The following is a 17,145-nucleotide window of genomic DNA, read 5'->3' as shown; positions in this document are numbered from 1 at the left end:
TGTTTATAAATGAAGAATGCAGTTTTTTTTAGACAACACTTTTTATGTTTTGGGTTTTATTAAGATGGAGTGCTGTAGAATATTACTATTTGCAAGGAATCATTTAGTGTCTTATCAAGATAATTAAGACACTATGTGTTCTGTAGATGAGCCTGGTCGTGGTAGGGGAGAAAACAAGGTACTCTTGTGCCCTCGTGCTGTTTTTGGCTAACGGAGCAAATGTGAAATCCAGAGCTGGTGGATACAAAGTCAAGTTTGCACGTATGTTAGATTTACTGTGTAGGTGCATGTTGGGTCAGTGTCCACAGCCAGCCTGCAGTCAGTGGAATTAGGGCACTCAAAGGAGTATTTCTTTGCAGGAGTTTGTTAAAGAGGGCGCTCACGTTGTACCCAATTTAAAACCTGTTTTTCAGAAGTTTTCAGGATTTTCTCACACCCTGTCGTCCACATGTATTTCTTAATCCCCACGAGTGTACATGGGGGTTTAAAGACATCAAGTCCCTGCCTCTGAACCCTCTGCCCCTCCCTGCTTGTGCTTAGATTCCAGTAGCAGTTACAGTACCCAAGGGTCACTTGCTCCTGTTGATTCATTGGTTCTTAGGAAAAAAGACAGCCTCTTGATATATACAGGGGGAAAAGTCTATTAGTGGATAGTTTCCCCTGTATTAAAATAAGAGAAGAGATTGTGGAAGCCTTGAGGTATAAGATATATTAGCTGCTATTATTCCAACAAAGATTCAAGAATCTGGATCCTTGTGGCCCAGTTACCTTTTCCTCCTGTCCCAGAAGGTTGGTTAAGTTGTCACAGTGGGTGGTGGAGAGAAACGTAAATTTCTTAAGCGGTCTTAAGAGCATCTACATTTAATCCAGATTTATAGGGTAGTAAAAGTCACCATCTCACAATTAATTATGATTTTTCCTAGCCTTTTTTTAGACTCACGTTCTAAAATTCAGCCTTTACTGTCTTTACAATGCAGAGGATCCCAGAGGCTTAGGGCTGGAAGGAACTAGCTGTGAGCTTACAGTCTCTGGGTTTTCCAGTGAGCCTTGGAGGCTGGTCTGTTGTAGTATTAATGATATCAAACCACCGTGGCTCCCTTTTAGAAGAAGACAGTTATAAATACATTTAACTAAAATGAGAGTAGTTAGGAGGAAGGTGAGGCATAAGCTAATGAATCTCTTAAATTCTTGAATGGTATTAAGCAAGAAACAGCCCCATTTGTGATCCCATTAATGACTGACCACTTGGGGGCTCAGGCTTTGAATAGTTTTTTAAGTAGCAGGGACAGATTTTTGCAGATGCTAAGGCTCTGTTTTGCTTGACCACCTTTCTGTTTATTGGCCCACATTGCAGGACAGCTGGCCTGGTGCCCATTTAAGGGGAGAAAGGTAACAGGCCAACATAAGATTCCAAATCTCGAGTCTGACCTCATTAGAAGTGTGCTTACTAGTGGTGTAAACCATGGCATCATTCCTCCTGATGGTTTGGATGATCTTGTGACTTGTTTGAGTTTTGTTATTTCAACAGTAGCAGGGAGGCAGCTGTAGTTTAGGAGATATTCCTTTGTGTCCAAAATGATACCCCCTCAGAACACTTTGAATACTGACTCAGACCATCCCCTTGCCTTTAGACCATCCTTTGAAAACAGACTTTAACTTTCCTCGTTGTCTGTGGAGAAGACTTAAGACTTGCTTTTGCAGCCCCTGTTTGCAAACTGCTAGAAGCAGGTGCTTCCAAAAGTCTCATCCAGACCCACCTGGTGTGATGTTACCATTTCCATCTCACCTTTCCTAACTGGGTGCAGAGGAGAGCCTCATCACAGCTAAGTACCACTCTTGCCTTGCCCCAGGCATGTGTGCTGAAACCATGAGTTGCCCCAGCCAGTTCTGGTTTTCATGGGGGTTTTCCCCCTTGTTTTCTTCTCCATCTTTCTTTTTTCTCACAATGTATTTTCTTTTCCTTGCCTTTCATTTAACCCTCTAAAAGCCTGGAAATGTTCAGGAGAATGTTTTCTATGTTTTTGTTTTTTCAGATCTAGGCTACTTTTTTGAGAGAAAAACAACTCCAGAGCCGTTATCTAAGGTGTGTACTTTGCCTTTACTGGAAGAAAAGCAATGTAATTCAGCCAATGCTATGGATGAGAGACATCTATTCTACGATCCATGCTGTCATAGACTGAGAAAAGTAAATACGTGATCAGAGATTTCCTGGAGAAACCTTTAAGAAAACATTAGAGCATGCACGTGCGTGCACGCACGCGCGCGCACACACACACACACACACACACTCCTCCCTCTCCCAGCACTAGTTAGCTTGTTCATGGGTCCCAGGGCCATTCCCTTATTCCAGCCAGATCCCCCTGTAGATAGACAGTCAAGAAATCCTTCATTTGTTCCAGAGACGATAGAATCCAGCCTGAGTGCTAAGTCAATTCCTTCTGCTATAAATACAGATTTTTTTCTTTAAAGTCTATCTACTGAGTTTTAAAAGATACACAGAATACTTCCAAATGAAATTGAGTAGAACATCACTTTAAAACTGAAGTCACATTTGATATATAGCTCTGCTGTCTTATAGCCCTCTGGGGACTTTCCTTACTGTAAACTTGGAAAGACTTCGTGAAAATGCTATTTCATTGTTAAGATCATAGGAATTTGTTTAGCTCTTTACAAAGTATTCTCACAAACTGATAACAATGACGGTAATAATATCTGGTGTTTATCAGTTGCTGAGTATGTGGCAGACACTGTTCAAAGTGCTTTCCAGGCTCATTTAATCCTCTCAATAACCCTATCACATACGGACTGTTATTATCCCCATTTTCAGATGTGGAAACTGAGGCATCGAGGGGCTATGTAACCTTACCCAAGTCACACAACCAGTAAGTGCTAAGGCAAAGGATTCAACTGAAGCTATGGTTGATTGTAAGGCTTTTGTACTTCCCACTACCTCGTGTGCCCTCTGAATCATTAGTGTCAAGTGAGAATCCTGTTTCAGATCAGCTAAGTGACTTCATTCTGGTGCCCCAACCAGAAGTGATAAAAAAAAAAAAATTTAACGCTTTTCCTTTTCCTTTTACTGATTTTTTTCCCTTCTACGTCATGAGCCTCTAGGTCAATATTTTATTGAACTCAGAACATTCACTGAGTCCCTATTATGCACCACGTGCCACATGACCTTTGGTGGTACAAAGATAATGAACTTACTGTCCTTAAGGAATTCACAATCCGAGTTTGGAGAATTAAGCAGATAAAACACAGTGACAAATGCAAGCAGTGTGGAAAATGTTCTACCAGGGCTAAGTACATGGCATTCTGGGAACACTGAGGATGGGGCACTGTCCTAGTCTAGGGACTGTCCAGAGAAGCTTTGTAGGGGAATTGAGTCTCCAAGAACAAATGGGAATTAGCCAGATTGAGATAAGGAAGATGTTGTGGACAGAAACAATACCCTGTGCAAAGGCCCAGATATATTTGAGAGCACAGAGCCTTTGGGGACCTCCAAGACCTTTTATGTGATCTTTAGTTGAGAAGAAAAGAAGCCAGAGAGATGGGCAGGATTTTGATAATGAAGACCGCTGTAAGTCATTGTAAGCGGTGTTGGCTCTGCAGTTGGCTGTGTCATTGAAGAATTTTAAGCAGGTCTGGTAGAGAGCAGGATAGAATAGATGAAGTAAGCTTAGAAGCAGGGAGACCCATTTAGGAGGCTATTATAATTGTCTAGATAAGAAATGATGAGGGTCCTGACCTAAGGCAGAGGCAATGAGTCAAGCTTTTTCTACCTCTCCGGGATACACTTAATTGCTTCACTTGTTGCCTTCAGCAGCCAGCCAGTCTGCCTGGCTGTCCATTCAGCCCCTGAATCTTCATCCCTTTCTTTGTCTTCCCGTACTGCAATTCATGTACCTGTCTCTCCTATTAGACCTCAACTCCTCAAAGGCAGCCAGTGTATCTTTTTAATCTTTATTTTCACTGTACAAGTACTGTGTCTGGTACATGTTTTTCAAGTTCATAATGGGGATCAGTTTAGTATGGCCATAGTGTAGGGTCCTTTTTGAGAAGGACTAAAGGGACTGTTGGAAAGGAAGGATGAGGAGGTAGAACTCTTTTGCTCTACAGTAAATTGAATGGTGTTGACAGATGAGAATTGCTTATGACTTTACTTGGACTCTGCCAAAATGCATCAGCGTTCTTCTGGGATTTAAGGTAATTTCCTGGCGGTCTTAATGTTTACTCTTAGTAATGTTTACACAACTTCTGTGCCATCTCTTAAAAACAAATTAGACTTCAACACAAGTAATTAAAGATGAGAATAGCAAAAAAAAAAAGATGTGCATAGCATCGTTCGGTTCTATTACCTGTGTCCCTGAGTACGAACCTACCCTCTACGCTGTAAGTGAAACCCTGCACTCCTCCCTGTAAGTTGTATGGGGGATGGACATTTAGCTAAGGGGCTTGCAAATTTTCTTTATCTTTTAAAATATGTTAGCCTCCACGGAAGCCAAATAGAGAAATCAGATTTTTACAAGGAGCTGTTCTTGCTGAAGTCAGGGCCAGTTTGGGGGGCCCAAAGCCTTGTCCAGCTGCCTTTTCCACCCCTTCCCCACTCCTAAATAAAGGGGCTGTGAAAAGCACTAATCAAGACCATCCACATTTTCCCTCCTAACTATTCACTTTGATCTAGTTCTCTTAAGTTTCCAACTATTATTACACGAGCTTTTCACAGGCACTCAGTGGTTTTGTTTTTATGTTCCATCACTTTTGGACCCTGGTGTCTTCCAACAAGAGGGGGATTTGGCTTCTCTTCTGTCTTCCTCCCAGGTTCTCATATACGCTTCTCCAGCACTGACTGGAAGACATTCTTGCACCTTGCAGTAGATGCCTTCCAAGACCTTAACCCAGAGATAATCATCATTTAGGTAAAAGACTTATCCTTTATTGAAAGGATAAGTGTTAAGAAAGTAACATTTCCCTTGAATTCATGCAGTTTATTGTTCATGTTAAAATTTAATTATACCTCACGAGCTCTGGTGCATGAGGGTATATTTAATGGCCTTTGTGCTTTTACCAAATGTGTTAAAATTAATAATTGGCCTTACAGAAAAAGAGGCTGAACTCTGTGCCTAAACATTTTTCAGGATTACTAAGAGGCTTAAGAGAGATCAAAGAGACCTCAGTTTGTTTGTGCCTACATGTGAAAAAGTAGTTATTTTTTTCTTGAACCACAGAGAAAGGATTTGCATACATAAAATTTGGTAAAGGATTACTTATTGGAAGAAATGAAAGGCATTCTATGGGTAAGAGTTTTTAGGCACTTTGTTAAAGATCATCAGCCCAGTTCTCTCTTCTGTCTTAGCCCTGTTCTCCCCATCTGTTTTTAGAAAGCTTTACCGCTCATATTCAGAAAGCCCACCAAGGGTTGGGGTGAGGGGCTCCCTGTCAGCCCTGTTAGGTGGCTATGTAATGAATTCTTTCTGTCCAGTAAGGTAATGCTGAGGTTGTGCCCCACTTTAGAAATCTGATTCATAAACACGATAGATTCAGTAATTCTCGGCTCTATTAAGGGTGATTATTCACTTTGAGAAAGGTCTTTGCAAGTAAGTGTATTTACCCCAATTCCTGAAAATAGCCCTCTCTTAATGCTTCCCAGGGACTGTGTATGGATCATGTATACAATCTAGAGGAAGGAGAAGAGAAACGCAAAGCTAAGATGTTTAGGGATCTGCTGGCTCTTTGCAGAACAACCCACAAAGGTGATAAAGAATCTCTGAAATGATTTGTTTCTCAAATTCAATTTATACATATCTTTTTTTTGTAGAAATGCAACACCCATTTAATGACTTGTCTAAAGAGTATTGCAATTGTAATTTTCTGATATTCGATGTGCTGTATAATATATGACATTTCAGTGAATAGAATGATATCTGCAACCCCTTCTGAGTGCCCTCCAGGGCTCAGTGAGAAGCCAAGGATAGAGAATTTAACTTTCTCTCACTATGAGCATCACTTGTGATCTCTGAAGGGAGGTGCTTACCTAGAGATTTTATTCTCCCCTCAGGTAACAGTTACTTTCTTTCAAGAAGGCTAGTTATTGAGGGCTGAGTATATGCCAAAAATGTGCTGGCTAGGTATGTTTCAAGGAGAGGATTATCAAACATCTGAGCAGAATCAGATAAGAGGCCATGGTCTTTTGGGGCCGACCTCACCAGGAGTTCTCTGCTTTAGTACATTGTAGGAATTTGGCAAATCAGGACATATCCAGAGAGGACTGACTACAGGGAGAAGGTTCTGGAAGGCATTTTGGTTGAGAAACTGTTGAAGAAACAAGGGCTATTTACCTGGAAAAGGGAAGACTTTTGGTAAAGAGATTCATGAAAAATGTCTCAGTCCTGGGCTTCCCTGGTGGTGCAGTGGTTGAGAGTCTGCCTGCTGATGCATGGGACACGGGTTCTTGCCCCGGTCCGGGAAGATCCCACATGCTGCGGAGCGGCTGGGCCCGTGAGCCGTGGCCACTGGGCCTGCACGTCCAGAGCCTGTGCTCTGCAACAGGAGAGGCCACAACGGTGAGAGGCCCACGTACAGCAAAAAAAAAAAAAGTCTCAGTCCTCACTGTTCAGTATGATAGCTGCGAACCACACGTGGCTATTTAAAGTAATTTAAATTAAATAGAAATTTAAAAATTAGTTCTTCAGTTACACCTGCACATTTCAAGGGCTCGATAGCCACATGTGGCAAGTAGTTATCATATTGGACAACACACAGATTTCCATCTCTGCAGAAAGTTCTGTTAGACAGCGCTGCACTGCATATTTGAGGGATTTCATGTAAAAGAAAGAATAGATTCAAACTGCATATCCCCAGAAGGTACAGTTTTGCCCAATGGAGAAGAACCAGGGGGGAAATTTTTCCAACACTTGAGGTAGTCGGGAACAGAAGAAGCAGAGTCGGAAGCTCTCTAAGAGAGGAAATATCGCCTCTTGGTGACCCTTGTCCAAGATACTATAGAGGAAGTATGAGCATCTCAGCTGTCAGACTTTGTCTGCTTGTGCATGTCAGGCCCTGAGCTGCAGCCCAGCCAGCACACTCAGGCATCGGCTCAGAGTTCTCTGCAGCTTCCTGCATTATGTGTGATAGAAAGTACCCGGTAACCTGGCTGAGACCAAACTCAACTCCCTCTCTCCGTTCTGTTTTAATCTGATTTAAACCCTCCTTGGGAGGTTGGTAATTTACAAAGCTCATGAAAAGCTTTCAAAGAAATTATGCCTAGAAAATAATTTATTTCTGGAAACTCAAAAATGGGGATATATTTTCTGAAAATAAATTCAGGTGGATGATGGATGAGGATAATGAAAAGGCCTTGTTTTCTAACCCTATGCAGCCTTGAGTTATCCAAGACCCTATATATTCATACACTTGAACTTAAGCCGAATAAAATAATCAATTAGCAGTTGGCAGCAGTTTTTCCTTGGATAAGACACAAAGCAAATCGTTGGCCTGTGTTTGGAGAGATCTGTGTTTGCAAGGTATCTTAATGGCAAAGTCATGCTTTCTCAAATACTTGGTCAAATTTATATAGAATTGAGGGACCATAATGAGTAGGTATTTATAAAGCTCTTTAGTGACTTTTGAAGAGACTATGCCTGAGAACTCAAATAATTATTTCTGGAAATCTGAAACCAGGGTTGGTTACCTGAGGACATTCCTTAATTGAAGCTTGATGGTGTTGCCCTGCCTAAGGATCTCAGTTCTGGTCAAGGCTGGGCAGTTTTATTGGTCTTTTGGAGTTCTGAAATGACACTCTCGAACTGCCTGAGAGTACCAGAGGAGGAAAATGACACTCATTAAATACTTTAGGATTGTCTGTCTAAGAGGTCAAGAGAAAAAAGGAATTGCATTTCTGTAGAGTCACTGGAGACAGATTGTGGTCTGAACACCTCAACTATCTTGGATTGACCTTGCCATTTTCCAAACTCTCCATGGGAAATCATTGTCTACTTTTTTTTTTTTTTTTTTTTTTTTTTTTTGTGGTACGTGGGCCTCTCACTGCTGTGGCCTCTCCCGTTGCGGAACACAGGCTCCGGACGCACAGGCTCAGCGGCCATGGCTCACGGGCCCAGCCGCTCTGTGGCATGTGGGATCCTCCCAGACCGGGGTACGAACCCGCGTCCCCTGCATCAGCAGGTGGACTCCCAACCACTGTGCCACCAGGGAAGCCCCTGTCTACTCCTTTTTCAACCTTAATAAAAATAAAAATAAAAATAAACCTTGTTTATTTTTCAGTGTCTTTTAATTTGCTCTTTTGAGGACATGGATGACATGGATGGTGTAAGCAGCTGGTCTCTCCTCTTCCTTCTCTCTCCTCTCCTATTCAATACAGAATCAGGTTTACTCCTATCCAATGGATGGGGATAAAATATACTCTAGGCAAGTGTTTTATCATTGATGTTTTCCAACCCACCCTGTGCTTGAAACTCAGGTATCAGTTCTGTGCCCTGACCCTCTGAGAAAATGTCTTGTCCAGGCAGACACAGATAATTTATTTGCCAGAACTAAGTTTCTTCGGGAAAGCGTCCTTGGTTTGATCTGGCTACACTGAGAAAGGAGCTCTTGACTATGTCTGTACACTGTCAAGAGAAAGTTCTCTTGGGCAGTGATGAAGTTAAATGAAATTAAAGGATGGGTGGAGTTTTTGGCATGGGTGAGGGGGGCAAAGCATTCCAGGGAGCGGAAGTGGCACATGCAAGGGGAAAGAAACACCAGAGCTTGAGATGTTTAAAGGAAACTCAGGGATGGTTCTGTGAAAAGAAGTAATGAGAGAATCATTCATTTATTAACAAATATTTATTAAGAACCCATGATTTGCTAGGTACTGTTCTAAGCACCAGAAATACAGTAGTAAATTTTTAAAAATTCCTGCCCTTATGGAACTGATATGCTAGAGAAAGGAGTCAGAATATAATCAGTACATATGATCAAAGTTTTAAATTAGTTCTTTCTAAAGGGCTATAATAATAATAAGGGCTACATGAGTGTTTGATAAACTGAGTAATTTTGTGTGTTGGTTAGAAGGCAGTAAATCCTGTCAGGGCTGGGGGGTGGGTATTATAGAGTTTGGTAAAGAAATTTGGAAGTGCCAAAGGGAGGGTTGGGAGTGGATTGTAATGTTACAGCCTCTTTGAGAAACCTTTTTGTTTTTGTTTTTTTAATATGACTTTGGATTTATTGATGATTTTTTTAAAAATTTGTATTGGAGTACAGTTGCTTTACAATGTTGTTAATTTCCGCTGTACAGCAAAGTGAATCAGTCACACGCATACACGTATCCCCTCCTTTTTAGATTTCCTTCCATTTAAGTCACCACAAAGCACCGAACAGAGTTCCCTGTGCTATACAGTAGGCCCTCATTAGTTATCAGTTTTATACATAGTAGGGTATATACGTCAATCCCAATCTCCCAGTTCATCCCACCCCCCATCCCCCCGTGGTATCCACAAGTTCATTCTCTATGACTGTGTCTCTACTTCAGCTCTGCAAGTAAGTTCATCTGTATCATTTTTCTAAATTCCACAATAAGCAACATTGTACGATGTTTGTTTTTCTCTTTCTGACTTGTTTCATTCTGTATGACAGCCTCTAGGTAAAACTATGGAACGCTTCATGAATTTGAGTGTCATCCTTGCACAGGGGCCATGTTAATCTTCTCTGTATCGTTCCAATTTTAGTATATGACAGCAGAAACTAATCTTCATGCCGAAGCGAGCATGAGAAGCCTTTTTGAAAATGCACGATTGAGCAAAGACTTAAAAGGGGTATGAAGTTAACAATATGGTTATTTTGGTAAAGAGCCTTCTGTGCGGGTAACAGCCGGTGCAAAGACCATGAGGCAGAAGAGTGACTTCAGGAAATAGCAAGGATGCCAGGGTGGGAGAATGAGGCTGGGGAGATGAGAGGGGGTCAGATAGAAGGTCACCATAAGGACTTTGGCTTTCATTCTGATAAAATGAAGAGTTGTAAAGGCTGACTTCGATTTTAAGAGGTCAGCCTGGGGCTTCCCTGGTGGCGCAGTGGTTGAGAGTCCGCCTGCCGATGCAGGGGACACGGGTTCGTGTCCCAGTCCGGGGTCATCCCACATGCCGCGGAGCGGCTGGGCCCGTGAGCCATGGCCACTGAGCCTGCGTGTCCGGAGCCTGTGCTCTGCAACGGGAGAGGCCACAACAGTGAGAGGCCCGTGTACCGCAAAACAAAAAAACAAAACAAAACAACAAAAAAAGAGGTCAGCCTGGCTGCTCTATTGAGAATAGACTTTGGGGGGTAAAACTAATAGCCACATGATAAGGCAGCCAGCTGGGCAGCCACACAGGGTACTAACCTGTAAAGGGCACTAAAATAGCACTATATAAGGAAAAGATTGTTCCTACCAGAGCTCAACTCAAGGAAGGTACAGTACATATCAATGAAATTTAATCAAGGACATGAGTAGTTGGGTAACAAAGGTATCCACTGAATGCTCTCTGAGGTCTGTGGGTCTAGTGAACTGTAGGCTTTTTGTTTTGCTGAGTGGGGCACTACAGTATAGGGCCAGAGGTACGTTATCAGAACCGTAGAAGAGAGGCTTCCCTCCACCTTGAGCTCACACCTCCTTAGACTGGGGTTCTTATTTTTTTTTTGCGGTATGCGGGCCTCTCACTGTTGTGGCCTCCCCCGTTGCGGAGCACAGGCTCCGGACGCGCAGGCTCCGGACGCGCAGGCTCAGCGGCCATGGCTCACGGGCCCAGCCGCTCCGCGGCATATGGGATCCTCCCAGACCGGGGCACGAACCCGTATCCCCTGCATCGGCAGGCGGACTCTCAACCACTTGCGCCACCAGGGAGGCCCTGGGGTTCTTATTGATCAGAGCATCCAGAGAGCCGAGTTTCAGTCCCACTGCCCTAAGGGGAAATGCAGGGCTGGATCCTCAATGACCTTGAATGCCCTTCAGGAAATACCTAGTTACATAACCCATACACACTTTCATGATGGCCTTCTTTTCCCATCTCCAGACCCCGTAGGAGGAGAACCTATTCCTTCCTCCTGGGAGCAGTTTTATTCCACTCTTCAGTAATAAAGACTCATTGTTACTCAGAAAGACATTGTAAATCATTTCTGAAAGCCTCCGCTCTTGAACAATGGGGTTTAGCTGAGGATGGTTCAGAGGATTAGCTGCTGCTGTCATAAAGATCTGGCCCCTACCTGGGAGCAGAGCCCTGGGGATCACTGACATGGATGAGTAGTTCCCAGAACCACAGTTCAGAAAGGACAGTCTAGTCGCCAACAACCTGCTCTAATTCAGCGCACTTTCGTTGAGTGCCTGAACCATGGCTTGTGTCCTTGATAGACTCACTTCTGGCTCTATCATCTGTCCCCTGAGAATAGCACTGTTGTCAATCCCACCTAGATTAGATCAATTAGCAAGCAAGAAGCAAGCTCATATATGCATGCTATTCATTCAAAGTGTGCATATAGGCATTTAGTATGAAGAACTGCTATTTCACTTGTAATTTTGTTTAATTATGATTATGGAGTGACAGAAGTACAAGTGTAATAGGAATTTTCTATATTAATCACCTCTGTATACATGTCAAATTAAAAATGTGCACAGTGTCTGTAATTCTTTCCTTTTTCTTGGTGTTTGTTCTGAATACGTTTACTGAAATATACATTTATGTCTGAATCAAATTTAAAAATTGGGGCTTGTATTTTATTCATCTTTTTAAAATTTAACTTTTCTAAATTTAACTTACTACATTTTGACACAAGTATTAATCTGAGATAGATTGGATATTTGAAAAAATTAAAAATGAATTCTTTACCAGAGATAGCTTGAGAAGCACTGAACTAGAAAACTAAGAAGAGAGCATATGGTACTATTTTTATTTCTTACCTGTGGAGACTCTCCAGACCCATCATCAGCTGTGCTCCGAGATGTTTTCTACTTACAACAATGGGTTTATGGGACGCCATCTACCCGCATTCTCCTGTCCTCACACCCACAACTGCACAAGGTGGTTCCCTATGGAGTTAGTAATGCTGCCCACAGAGAATGAAGTGAAAATAATAAAGATAGAACCTCACATCGGCCCAACTCATTTGAGACAATAAAGCCAGCTGTAAAAGAGTCAATCGAAAAGGTCAAACAATGTAGGGGGCACAGCATCTTACCCCTCATGGGAAGGAGAACTTTAAGCTTATTTTTCCTTTTCCTTCTTTCTAAAGGGAGCACAGCTATCAAAAGAAGAAAGCTGACAACCTCCAGTGCAGCTTTCAGGATTTCAGTTGAGAATATCTATGAAGTATTTTCCTTCTCACCATGAACTTATCTGCTAAAGCAATTCTGCAGTCACTCTGAATACATACAAAGTAAAATGACTTACACTCTGAGAGTTACATTTCCAACGGACAACGTGCAAAAAGCGGCTTTGCAAAATGTACCTTTGTGTGCAGAGCCCAGTGAGCAATTAACTAGCCCTCTTGACCAAGCTGTGTAGGCACAGAGCCTGGGCAGCACCTTGGCCAAGTCTGCCCCAGACCTGCTGAGGTGGCACGTGGTGACTCAAAGTCTAGTGGGAAACATATTCACCATCAAAGAGCTAGTTTCTTAAACCAGGGTAGAATATAAATTTACTTTTTTCAATCACAAAATTCAATTCTAACCTTTTAAAAACAGCAGCTGGCAAAATCCTTCATGAATATGCATTCTCTCCTTAACTTGTAATTTTGTCATGCAACAAACATTAACAAATACTGCTATATTTCAAGGCTCTAGGTGGAGAACCGGGAAGATCAAAGATGAATGACAGTCTCTAAGGTAAAGGAGCATTTGCCATGTAGTAAACAAGTAATTATTTTAATACCTTATTTATACATTACAGCCTACATTTGAACATCACAACTGCCCTCATCCCAATGAAATAGGCAAGAATGAGTTATGCCATTTTGCCAAAGAGGAACTGGAGATAGGATGTATTAAATCATCTTCTTATGATCACACCACAAACAGCAGATCCAGAACATAATGCTGACTAAGAGCATGGCTTTGGGGTCAGTTGAATCTGGGTTCACAAGCCAGTCATCACCTTAGCTGTTTATTTTGGATATGTTAGCCCATTTGTGCTTCTGCCTTCTTTTTTTTTAAATTTTATGTATGTATGTATGTATGTATTTTTTGGCTGCACGGCATGTGGGATCTTAGTTCCCTGACCAGGGATCGAACCCACACCCTCTGCATTGGAAGTGCGGAGTTTTAACCACTGGACCACCAGGGAAGTCCGCTTCTGCCTTCTTATCTATGAAATGGAGATAACATCTGCCTCATAGGCTATTGTAGGATTAATTGAGAAAATGTTTGTGAAGATGGGAGGAACTCAGTAAGTGATGGTAGGTGTCATTATTTCATCAAGAATCCTTTATTAAGTTCCCACGTACATACACTGCACTATGTGGAAGATAACCTAGACACAGGAACTCACGATATAATGCAAGGAGAAACGGACAAAGGATGTAACTCAATAAAACAAAAGTGACAAATCAGGCACTGATAAGGATTGCCTCCTCAGTGTTCCTGTAGCAGTATCTAGATCTCAGAGCACGTATGGAATATGCTGGCATTGTCAGGGTCTCAGGCACTCTACCCTCACCCTTCACCAGTAGATTATGAACTCCAGTTAAGTTTTAATATTTTCCTAAAACCTTACTTATTTACTGTATAAATACTGATAGAGATCATAGAGTCAGGGAATGAGTGCACCAAGGATATAGCCATGGTCCTCACCCCTGGGAACATGCCATGTAGCAGACACACAACAAAAGCGTGCTGAATTAAGGTAGATTGTTGATGATTAGATTGTTCTTTCTGGCATTTTCCAGTTATCTTTCTTTTATTGATTTCTAGTGTAATTCCATTGTGGTCTGAGAGCAGACACTGTATGATTTCTATCCTTTTAAGTTTGTGAAAGTGTGTTTTATGGCCGAGAATGTGGTCTGTCTTGGTGAACATTCTGTGTGAGCTTGAGAAGAATGTGTATTGTGTTGTTGGATAAAGTAGTCCATAGATGTCCATTATATCCAGTTGATTGGTGGTGTTGAGTTCAACTAGGTCCTTACTGATTTCATCCCTGCTGTATCTGTTCATTTCTAATAGAGGGATATTAACATTCCCAATTATGATAGTGGATTCATCTGTTTCTCCTTGCAGCTCTATCAATTTTTGCCTCGTGTAGTTTGACACTTTGTTATTACGTGTATACACATTAAGAACTGTTATGACTTCTTGGAGAATTGACTCCTTTATTTTATTGTTATTTTATTTTATTCATTTTCAGTTTTTATCTAAAATGAGGCAAGTAGTGCTGTGTTTTCAAAATCCACTTTGGGGTCTTCATCAGTAGCCAGTTCCAAAAATATTAGTTAACTTTAAATTATCTTTTGATGAAAAATGAATCCATAGAATTTTTTATGCATAAATCTAGGAAAATAGATTCAAAATATTCTATAAAATTCAGAAAATATTTGGCAATAACTTTCGGCAGATGTGCTGTATCAATATCATCCCCTCTTTCACTGATAATTGTTAAATTCTGGAATGTGGTGTAAATGTGGAAAGTGTTCTTTTAAGCATCTAGCTTTTGTTTTGGGTCTTCAATCTTATCTGCCATTGAAAAACATTGTTTCTGCCTTACATGAAAGTATTAAAATCATTAAAATAGCAAGGACAGGCAAATAAACAAGTCTGGCTCTAATTCATAGCTTTACAAAGTTGGGACCAAGCGGATTTCTTACCTTGTAAAACACTAAGAGTTTATTCCACACTGCAGACATTGTTGAGAGAGCTTTTCCTCTCGATAACCATCAAACATCAACATGCAGTACTGTTGTTTATGATTAGCCGCCTTCTTGATTATTCATTCAGAGTCACCGTGAATTTAACTCATTTACCTTTACGTAATTTACTATCTTTACTACGTCACTAAGTACAATGTTTAGTTTAGCTGACTTATTTTTGAAGCCAGTCTTTCTCAATGAAGGCAGAAGTGCATTAATGTACGTTCCGGTGTAAGTTTATTAATATGGGTACTCATTCCAGCATGTTTTCCTATCATTGCAACTGTGCTATCAGAACATACTTGTACACAAAACTTAAACTCCAGACCATACCTGTTGACAATATAATTCTTTTTAGCTTTATACATTTGAAAGCTAGTTGTGTCTTTTGACAATGAGCATGAAAAAAATTTTTTTAAAAAGATTCTTCCTTCATATCACCATCGTGTTCAAATTACATCTGTACTGAAAGATTACCATATTAGCAGTATCATTGCACAAGTCAGGTTGCAATGAAAAATACTTCACTTGCTTTATTTGGTCTATGAGTTGGTCTTCCATATCATTAGCCTGGTATGTTAATCTGTGGAGTCATTTTAAAGTGGTAGTGGAGCTACCTTCTTTGCCAAAGATTCATGTTTCCAAACAAACACCTCTGCTGCAGATTGTCACTAATGTCTCATCAATTGCATAGGTGTTTTTGGTCTTAGCAACCTGAGGTGCTATTTTAGTAGAAGTGCACAAAGCATTAATAAGTAAAATATTGAACATTTGCTTCTGTGGCTTTCTAATGCAATACTTTTTTTATTTCAAAGAATTCTTTTAGTTTTGAGCTTTTATTTCAGCCTTTTGTGAGTAAGTTGCTGACCAAGAAGTTTTGAAGGAATCACTAGTTAGAACATTTTTGCCAGTAACACACTTTTGGGTCTAGCATGCCATCCTCCAACATGGCTACAAACCCAACCCAAACTTAGCATATGAGGAATGATCCTTCAAAATAAAACTAGCATGAAGTCTTTGGTCTCCATTTCTTTGGAGTCACTTCCATTGCCATTATTTGGTTTCCTTCTACTGATGCATTCAGATAAAGTATGTCTTTTCTTGAAACAAACAAAAAAGTCATGTGTAATTTCTTTTACTGTTTGTAAATTAGAAATAAAAATGAGTAATACAGTTTTTTCTTTCTCAATTTAGCTAGTAATGTTAAGCTATAAGTTAAGCATGGTTGCTTAAAAACTGAAATCATGAGAATAATAAGTTAGAAAAGTAACTCAATGCCAACATTTTCTCTATCTTCCTTGTCTTTTGTGGCCTCTCTCATCTGACTTCTTAATCGACACTTCTCATGTGAGCTGACAAGGAGGTGGGTAGGAAGACATTTCTCTAGTAACTGTTGTTTAAAATCCCTCTGTAGCCTAATTCATGGAAAAAACAGGGAGACCAGGGTTTCATGCCTTGTGTTTTACATTTCACGTTATTTCCTAATGAGTACAGTAGTATATAACTGTGTCCTGAAGGAATGAGATGTTTTCACCATCCCATGTGTAAGATCCATGATTATACTGATTATATTTAACTGGATATGTGGCATCAAAAAAAGGTGCTAGCTTCAGGTCAACAAATATATTTTGAACACCCACAATATGCAAGGCCCTGTGCTAGATATAGTAGGCAATACTAGAGTAAGTCAATCATAGTTTCTGTCGTCTGTGAGCTGACAAATATAGGGTGTTGGTTATCTGTTGCTGCGTAACAAATGACTCAAAGCTTAGTGATTTAAAACAATAAATCATTTTTTATTTAGCTCATATATCAGCAGCTGGGCAGTGGTTCACCAGGGTGTCTCATTTCTGTTAGATTGTCAGTAGGCTCAGCTCAAATAGGGACTGGATGATCCATTTTCAAGATGGCTCACTCACATGGGCAGCAAATCGGTCCCTGGATGTAGGCTGGGAACTCAGCTGGGGCTTTGAGCCAGTGACCCAGGTTGCTTTCCAGGTAGACCTCTGCACAAGCTGCTTGAACTTCCTCACAGTATGATGGCTGGGTTCCAAGTGTTAGTGTCCCAAGCGGTCAGGACAGAAATGCATGGCGCTTTTAAGACCTAGCCTCAGAAGTCACATAGCATCTCTTCTACTAGCTTTATAGGTTGTACAAAGACCTGCTTTTACAGGCAGTCACAAAGACCTGCCAGGTTAAAAGAGAAGGGAGCAGACCTATTGATGGGTAAGTGCAGGATTATAGAAGAGCATGTGTGATGGGACATATTATTGTAACCATCTTTAGAAA

General features: G+C 41.0%; 1 protein-coding gene and 1 non-coding gene across 3 annotated transcripts in view; one reads left to right on the top strand and one right to left on the bottom strand.

Moving 5' to 3' along the window:
- KCNH1 (potassium voltage-gated channel subfamily H member 1) overlaps nucleotides 1-17,145 on the top strand; it is a 420,384-nt gene that overhangs the window by 260,470 nt on the left and 142,769 nt on the right. The window lies entirely within an intron of this gene.
- On the bottom strand, nucleotides 9,640-9,744 carry LOC132484694 (U6 spliceosomal RNA). The gene has a single exon (XR_009531256.1). It is a non-coding gene; the product is annotated as a U6 spliceosomal RNA (small nuclear RNA).

Source organism: Mesoplodon densirostris, chromosome 2 (genome assembly GCF_025265405.1).
Source record: "Mesoplodon densirostris isolate mMesDen1 chromosome 2, mMesDen1 primary haplotype, whole genome shotgun sequence".
Taxonomy (NCBI): Eukaryota; Metazoa; Chordata; class Mammalia; order Artiodactyla; family Ziphiidae; genus Mesoplodon; species Mesoplodon densirostris.
The sequence above is the reverse complement of the archived record's forward strand: the minus strand, read 5'-3'. Positions and strand labels throughout refer to the sequence as shown.